This window comes from Olea europaea, chromosome 16 (genome assembly GCF_002742605.1).
Source record: "Olea europaea var. sylvestris chromosome 16, O_europaea_v1, whole genome shotgun sequence".
In the NCBI taxonomy this organism is placed as follows: domain Eukaryota; kingdom Viridiplantae; phylum Streptophyta; class Magnoliopsida; order Lamiales; family Oleaceae; genus Olea; species Olea europaea.
The window spans coordinates 7,844,075-7,853,643 of record NC_036252.1 but is presented as its reverse complement, the minus strand read 5'-3'; positions in this window follow the sequence as shown (position 1 = coordinate 7,853,643).

The following is a 9,569-nucleotide window of genomic DNA, read 5'->3' as shown; positions in this document are numbered from 1 at the left end:
TAAATACTTGCGAATTACGAAGCACTCATTCGTGTCCATCTTAGTTGCTCTCAAGCGCCAATTGCAACTGTCTTCGACGCAAGCAACTGTCAACAATGACTTGTTTGATTTCTTTACCTTGAACTCAAAGTTATATTTTAATGCCAGCCGGTGCACAGCTTCCTGCAAATCTTTCTTGGTTTCAAACAGTTGCCCGACCTGCAAGTCCTCATCGTCGGGAGCCACACGGGAAGAATTCGAGGACGGTCCACTTGTTCCAACCCGTGAGCTCCCACCAGGCTCATCCACTTGTTCCAACCTGTGAGCTCCCACCAGGCTCGTGTCTCTGTCGGGATAAAGCAATCAAATTCTCATTTGTAAAGTCGTTTATGTTCTCATTGTCTTCAACTGTTGACGGAATTCTGCGCGTAACAGCGACGTCACAATCAGAAGCAACTGTCTCAGGAATACCCACATCATCCGCAGGAACTATCTCCACTGTCTCCCAAAAACTTCGATCATTGTTATCCGCCCTATCCGAATCTTCACGTTCACCTTCGATAACATCCTTCGTAATTAAAGTCACACCAAGAACAGTCGGAGTCCGATGCATTTTATTCAATTCTAATAGATAATTCAATTTAGCATCATTAGTAACGAATGCCGGTGGCATCGGAATGGATGAATCCCCATAACCGTTGAATAGATATCTCAATTGCATATCGTATTGAGATTGATCGACATTCAGCTTATTTTGCAAATCGTGGTACATTTCTAAATATGGTGTACTCTCTGTTACGGGAATTGCAATACAACCACGTATGTCACTCGTCCATCTCCATTCCCACCGATTATTTTCATTTAATTCGAAATCACCGAAATAACACACGGGGATTATCATATCTGCATGAGGAAATGGTTTTAATCAATTTCAAATATTAATTATAAGAAATAAAAAGGCAAAAAATCAGCTGCAGCGAAGGCTGTTTAATAGCCGAACAGCCGGCTGTTTAAACAGCCGGCTGTTGGATATTTAACAGCCGACTGTTTCCCGGCTGTTAAACATCCAACAGCCGGCTGTTTCAGACTATTTCCGACTGTTTGTTAAGTTATACCAGTTTGGCGTAGGAGAATACCGTTCTAAAAACGAAATTAAGCACGCGTAATTTAAACGTAAGTTATACATCCGTTTAATTTTTTTTTTGATAGGTTCTGTTAAAAAAAATCTATGTCGACATAAAATCTCTCTATTTAACGTATACTAATTTACTTAAAACGAAATTAAACATGATTAAATGTACTTACCGATTTGAAGTAATTGATGTGAAAAAAATTTTCAGCTTCAACGTTCCAAAGTTCTTCTAGATTTTGAGGTTCAAGCAGATGAAAAGATGAGAGTTTTTTCTGTGTTGGAAGCTCGTTTTGAAGTTTTTATAAGTGGGGAAATGTTTGGTTTTCAATTATTAAGTAAAAGGGTAGTATAGTCCTTTCAACAATATATGGTTTTGTAATTGTACAAAACATTTAAGGGTATCTTTGTCTTTTACCATACAAGAGGTCAATGTCATAATATTCATTATTTTGGAAGTCAAACTGAAATTTTGCTCCTTTGACCGGGTCAAAATTAAAAGTACCCCAATTTTAATGCCTTAGTAGAGTTTTACTCAACAAATGGTTCGCCTCTGTTATTATTTTCCTTTGAAAATCCTGGGGAAATTGCAGAAGTGCTGACGGATCCCCAAACAAGTGGCAGGGCCATTTTCAACCTTTTATTATTGTGGCAGCAGGATTCCTTATGGATGGAATCTGTCTACTCTACCTTTAAAGTGACTTGCAATCACATCTAAATTTTTAAGAGTAAATGAATTAATACATTATTTCTATGAAACAAAATTTTAAAAATTAATTATGAATGAAATTTGAGGGAAAGAAACTAGAACAGGGAAAGAGGTTATCTTCTGCAAACACCCTCCCCCATCCAACTCAACTCTCCCCGCCCCCCCACGCCCCTCGCGGGAGTCGCAAAATCGTTGCGATCAAGGGCCAACACCTCCCTCCCAACCCCTTCCACTGCTGCAAGTTTTGAACATAAATGGAAAGATCTGACGCAGACCAAAGATTTCCGCCCGAAGCTTCAAAAACTCCACCTTTAGGAACCAATGATTAAGGCAAGGAGTCCTCCAATGGCATACCAAATTTTATGTTCAAAGAATTCTCTACAGACACCATTTTTTTGCACTCAGAATATTCCAACATTTTCTACCTACCAAACCTTCAGATTTCAAAAGAACCACCATTACACAATGTCCCTGCTGCAATTTAATAACTGGCTAGGGAACTCTGCTGCAATTTTCCCAATATTGTGTTGTGTGATATTTACCAAAACAAAATGTCCATATATAGACACATTCTCTTGATTTAACTCCATCTTTGCATCGCAATACTGATCCAGCTCAAGTCTTAATAATAGAAAAACTCAAGGCTCCACCCCTCGAAGGTTTCTGTTGACACATAAAAATTCAGCCCAAATCGAACGGTCCAAGGAGTGAAGCCCAATTGGAGGATCCCCAAATCAGATAGCCCAAAAAACGAAGCCCAATCAAACAAATCAAGATGAAGGCCCAAATAGGGAGGCCCAAGAACGCGGTAACGCCTTCGCCCAAGTTTGCAAGTCGTCCAGAATCTGAGCGAATGGAGTGACATACAGTCGCCCAGAGCTGTTACTCTATTCTCGCCCAAACCTTCAAGTCGTCCAAGGTCTTAACAAACATAAAGCGTTGTGGTCATCAAGAAGTGCAGTTATCAAAGCAGTTATTAAAGTAACACTATCACGTTCCACGATTCAATGAATTCAATTGAAAGCGATTGAACGACGAAGAGTAATGGCAGCAGTTAAAAAAGGCAGTTTTCATGACAAGTTGGCCATTACGAGGAAAGTGGGCAGTTATAAGACGATCAAGCAATTTTTAGGCGGTTGATCACAAAGAGATCGTCCATGAAGTATAAAAGGGAGAAAAAACATAGAGCAAATGACCGAATCCAAAACTCTCGAACAGAGAACATGTAATTTTAATTTCCTTAGTTTAGACTTAAACTTTTTTCAGTAACTTGTGTGCTTGCGCCCCTAGTAGGCACTTTGTTTTTAATTTCCAATTGTAAAGTCATCGCCAATAAAAGAACACCCCTTTTTGGGACTTTATCTCAAAAGGTTTGTCCCTTACACAATCGTCTGATCCTCTTTTAATTGTTAGCGACTAACCCGCGCGAAACAATTTGGCACGCCCGTTGGGACAGTGGTGTTTGGTGTTGAAAGTACAAAAGGTGAAACAATATGCCTCAGAGATCCAATAAGGAAGCAGCAAGTCAGAAAGGAGTCCAGTCTGTGATCGAGCGATATGAGGAGCAGCATGCCTCTCCACGAACAGATGGACAGAATCAGAGCAGTAACAGTCGTTACGAACCAATGACGGAGTTGAGTCCTCGAACCATGCGTACATTACTGGGAGAACTCACACAAGACGTTGAACAGGTAAATTTTCGAAGTATTCATAATATGGAAAGATTTACCCAAAATGGGAATGTACACTATAACAATATGGCCAAACAACTAAATACTTTGAACGAAACAATGAATAAGTTAGTAGGCCAAATATGTCAGCCGGTTATACCTCTTGCAAATCACTTTCAAACTAGGACAATTGTGGGACATAATCCCTCAGTCCTAAATCCAAATCAAGGGGTAGAACCACTTTCTGGTCCCTCTACTTCAAACCAAGGGGGTACTGCAGTGCCAAATCAGAACAATGGTAATGGTACGCCTAACTTGGGGGGGTAATCCAAATATAAGAGATAATGTCCTAAACAATGGACAGCACACCCCACGTGTTAATGAGAGAATAGATGTTCAGGCTAATGGTAATTGCCCTAATTATGGTAATTTTGTTGCCAATCAAGGACCAAACAACAGGCCTCATGTAAATCAACCGGTTAATCAGCCTGTAGGAATTCCATATGATCCCAACGTCATGTTGAGGAATCAGATTATAAAAATCGTACAGGATCAGATGGCTTTTGGGGTGCGTCCTGTCATTAGGCCGACGTACACAAAGCCATATCCTGATTGGGTAGACCAAGCATATCCATGGCCTAGAGGGTAAAAAGTGCCAAAATTCTCACTGTTTACCGGTTTAGAAGAGGCGTCTACTCTAGAACACATAGGGCGATTCACATTGCAAAGTGGTGATGTAACCGATTACCATAAAATGAGGCTTTTTCCTAGTTCGTTAACAGGAGTAACTTTTTCCTGGTTCATCAACTTGCCAGCGAACTCTGTTCAAACATGGCAACAATTGAAACAGTTATTTCACGCTCATTTTTATAAAAATGAGTCTGAAGTCACTTTGGCTGATTTGGCGAATCTACGTCAAATGCCAAACAAATGGGCAGAAAGTTTTCTCCAAAAGTTCAAGACAGCAAGAAGCAAGTGTTTTGTGCCTTTGCCCGAAAAAGAATTTGTCAAAATTGCTCAGGGCTGCTTGAGCTTTGATTTAAAAAAGAAATTCCAGGATAAGGAATTTCCTGACCTTTTCCAGTTGAGTGCGAATGTGATTAGGTATGAACGACTGATAAGAGAGGAAGAACAAATGAAAAATTCTAGTAAAGGGACTTATTACAAAGACCCAAATTTTGATGTTCATACCATCAGTGACGAGTCATACAACCAGGCCGAAATGTGTTTGGCTGAATTGGTCAAAGGAGATACGTATGCTTGTCCCATAATGGCCAAGCCTAGACCATCGGGCAAAGATGAGCCCATAAAAGATGGAAACATAAAGGTTAGAACGTTCTCGTTCGATGTAACCAAGGCTGACCTTATATTTGATAAATTATATAGGGATAAGCAGATAAAGTTGAGCGATAAGCACAAATTGCCTAACCCTGAACAAATTAAGGGTAAAAAATATTATAAGTAGCATAATGCATGGTCACATTTGACTAACAATTGCTTGGTTTTTCGCCATGTGTTGCAGGATGCCATTGAATCAAGATGAATTACGTTCGACGATAAGAAGAAAATGGCAGTGGATGAAAATCCTTTTCCACAGCCACTTGGAGTGAACATGGTGATGTCTGGTTTCAAAAACAAGTTGCCAAAATTCAAGTTGGTCGTAGATGATGGAGAAGAGGATCCTAGACCACATCTCAGTATCTTTGAACGAATCAAGGGGAAAGAACCAAAAAAGTACGAAGACGTCCTGTGTGCAAGATGTAAAAGAGAAGTGAATGGAAATACGGAGAAACCAGGGACATGGCAGCATCCCCATCGCCCTACTTTCTTCCCAAACACTCAGCCTGGTAGAGGGCAAGGTACATCATTCTATAGAGGACTGCCTTTTGAGAGGCAGTTCAGGCCAACAGATAATGGAAGAACATTCAGGCCGCAACCTCGCCTACCAAATGTATGGCATTCATTCCAGTATAATGCAAGAAGGGAAATACCCTTCGACGAGATGACTAGAACCCAACAAAGGCGTTTCCAACAAAACTATGGACGGATGATGAGGTAGCAACAGAGAGTGCCACATCCTAAAGCGCCTAAACTACTCAAGGTAGCCAATCAAAATGTCCTCAAAGATAGTAAAGAGACCGGTACAGATGAATCAATGAAGGAACTGTCAGAAACTTCTTCTGGGAGATCAAAGTTTGAGCGGAACAGAAGGGATGGAGAAGATCAAGATCAGCCCCTTACCATCCAATTTGGTACGTTACCTCCTGTCGTGGCTAATAATTACTTACTGGCCAATGAATTCAAGAATAAAGAAAAAGAAGAAGAGAGGGAGGACAACGAAGGCGAAGCTTGCGTGCTGGTATGTGAAGAAAGCCAGACTTCTAGAGAGTCCTACAACGATGGAGAAGATGATGGGATGACAGACATTGAAGAAGAAATCGACCTAGAAGCAGAAGGAAGAAAGAGAGGAGTATCGCGCAATACTCTGTTGAAGCAACTACGTCGAGAGGGAGTTCGCGAAGTAGACTTGTTGGGGGAACCATCTGGGTGTCCTTTCGATTTCTACGTACTGTACGGGACACCCAAAAGGAAGAAGAGAGTGCCTCGCTCTAAAAAGTATGGGTCACCTCCAAGAATAATGCCCCCTCCCACAAGTTGGGTAACTGATGAGGAAGCATTAGAAAAAAGTAGGAAGGAAGTTCAGGAGACAGAGGATCAGCGTGATATACTGCACGTCGACTTATCACAGAGAGATAATTCGACAGAAAATAAGCAGGAAGTAGAAATAGAGGCTGCCGAAAAGGTTATTTTTAAACGGCCAGCTATGAAATTGACTAAACACTTGAGGTCATTGTACGTTAAAGCTCTAGTTTACGGCATCCCAGTGGCAAAAGTGCTTGTCAACAATGGAGCAGCTATAAACACCATTCCATCTAGGATGATGAGGAAGTTCGCAAAGACGGAGGGTGACATGATTCCTACAGAAGTCATCCTCACGAGCTTCAATGGAGGAGCAACTTCAGCTAAGGGAGTTATGACATTGGACATAACTATAGGGACGACTACTAGGACCACTGTCTTCTTTGTAATAAATGGTCCTACTAGTTACAATGTGCTATTAGGAAGAGATTGGATACACGGAAGTCGCTGTATACCCTCATCGCTCCATCAATGCCTGATCTTTTGGAATAACAAAGGCGAAGCAGAGGTGGTACAGGCCGATCATAGGCCTTTTGTCGTAGAAGCAAACTCAGTGGAAAGTTCATGTACGAAGGAAACTATAGACCCGTCAGGGTAGTACAAGATGGGGAAGAAACTCAAGTTGTCGCGCAAAGCGAAGAGCCATTCTCAGTGGACGCACTCACTGAAATGTTCAAACAGATGAGGCCAAATATAGTGGCCCTAGAAGAGCCAGTAATTGGCAAAAGAATAATCAAGGAGTCTCGAATGGATTCTAAGTTACAAAAGCAAATGGCCGACATTCAGGCCTTCAAAGCCAGACTAATGGCTTTCAATAAGGAATGCAATGACAAGGCGAAGGAAGAGACAGCCCTAAAAGCCCTGAAGGACAAGTTGGCAGTATTCGAGTTAGAACAAAGCATTGGCCGAGAAGTCAACAAGGTGGACTGTTTAGAAGAAGAAGTACTCACAGGGGAACTGGACGACGAAGTAATGCGGATCGTCAAACCTGGATACGCTCAAGCACAAGACCCTCTGATCAAAGTAAACATTGGCGATGAAGGAGAAGATCGTCCAACATTCATCAGCCAGATGCTTGATCAAGAGGTTAGTAATAAATTAATCGCTTTGCTAAAAAAGTACAAAGATTGTTTTGCTTGGGAATATGAACAAATGCCTGGTTTAGATAGAGACTTAGTGGAACATAGGTTACCAACTAAGCCTAACTTTAAACCTCATAGGCAGCCTCCTAGACGTTTTGCTCCCAATGTACTCCCTGAAATCAAGAAAGAGATAGAGCGATTATTGAAAGCAGGTTTTATAAGAACAGCCAGATATGTCGAATGGTTGTCCAATATCGTGCCAGTACTAAAAAAGAATGGTAAACTAAGGGTGTGTATAGACTTTAGGAATTTAAACATAGCTACACCCAAAGATGAGTATCCAATGCCCACGGTGGATTCTTTAGTAGATTCGACTGCCGGACATGTCATGTATTCTTTCATGGATAGGTATTCAAGATACAATCAAATTTATATAGCTGAAGAAGACATACACAAAACTGCCTTTAGATGCCCCGGATCTCTAGGATGTTTCGAATGGGTGGTTATGCCTTTCGGCCTAAAAAATGCAGGGGCAACTTATCAACGAGCAATGAATTTAATCTTTCATAATATGATATGCAAGTTTGTTGAAGTGTATGTAGATGACATAGTAGTCAAATCCATTAAAGAAGAGGACAATTTCGAACAGTTAAGATGTTCGTTTGAGCGAATGAAGCAATATAAGCTAAAGTTGAATCCCTTGAAGTGTGCATTTGGTGTTAATGCATGGAATTTTCTTGGTTTTTTAGTACACAAGAGAGGGATTGAACTTGATAAAAATAAAGCGAAGGCCATTTTAGAGGCCAAACCACCTAGCAACAAAAAGAATTGCAAATGTTTCTAGGCCAAGTAAACTTTTTAAGACACTTTATTTCTAACTGTGCAGGGCGAACTAAAGTATTTTCGCCGCTCTTAAAGCTGAAAAATCAGGACGAATTCGTCTGGAAAGAAGAACATCAAAAGGCTTTTGAAAGCCTGAAAATATATCTATCAAGTCCACCAGTGTTGGTGTCACCAATCCAAGGACGACCAATGAAAGTGTATGTATCGATTGAAAAAGAATCAATAGCTGGAATGGTCGCACAGGAAGACCAATTTGGTGAAGAAAGGGCAATTTACTACTTAAGTAGACGGTTAACGAAATGTGAATGTAATTACTCTGCTATCGAAAAATTATGTCTTGCATTGTATTTCACATGTACAAAATTAAAGGCTTATTTACGGCCCGTAACTGTTTATTTAATTTCTAAAGTAACTTTAGTTAAGTATATGTTCTTGCACCCTATTTTACACCAAAGGGTAGGCCTTTGGACACTAGCTTTATCAGAATTCGAGATACAATATATACCTCAAAAGGCAGTCAAAAATCAGGCTTTGGCTAATTTTCTAGCCGATCATCCATGCCTTGACATGCCTGAAGAAATTGAACTAGAAATCAATTCGTTCGAGTTAAAACCTTCGGTGCTGTATTTCGATGGGTCAAAAATCTCTAAAGGTGCAGGAGTAGGAGTAGCATTGATTAATCCTTTATGGATTTGCTACAAGTTCGCATTCACTTTAGACAGAATGTGCACCAACAATCAAGCCGAATATAAAGCTTTAATTGTAGGACTAGAACTAATCATAGATATAGGAGTAAGAAATGTGATCGTTAGGGACGATTCTCAATTGGTAATCCACCAATTGATTGGGGATTTTAAATGCCAAAGTGATTCCATTATAAGTCAATATGAGATCGCCCAAGAATTGTTGGAAGAATTCGACCAAGTAGAACTTCAATGCGTTAACAGGATATATAATGACATGGCAAATGAGTTAGCCCAAATGGCCTCAGGATACTCAAAGGCTTTGAATTGGAAGTCTACTTGTGAGTATGGAATCATATTGCCCGTAACTCAAAGAAGGGCGAGAAATATTGAACTTCACTGCATACAAGATGGAGATGCAATGGATTGGAGAACAGATATTAAAAGGTTCCTTAAGGAACCTAATGGAGGGATTAGTAAGAGAATGAAGCTGTGTTTGCTGAACTATACACTAATAGATGAAGAGTTGTTTAAGAAACGCTCTGATGATGTATTACTAAAGTGTGTAAGTTTGCAAGAAGCCAAGACGATCATGGCTGAGGTGCACGAAGGGATATGTGGAGCTCATCAAGCTGGCCAAAGGATGAGATGGTTAATTATTAGGAGTGGATATTTTTGGCCAAAGATGGGAGAATTATGCGTTCAGTATGCAAAGAGTTGTCTAGCATGCCAAAAGCATGGTCCAATACAAAGGGCGCCAGCGCGAGAGATGGC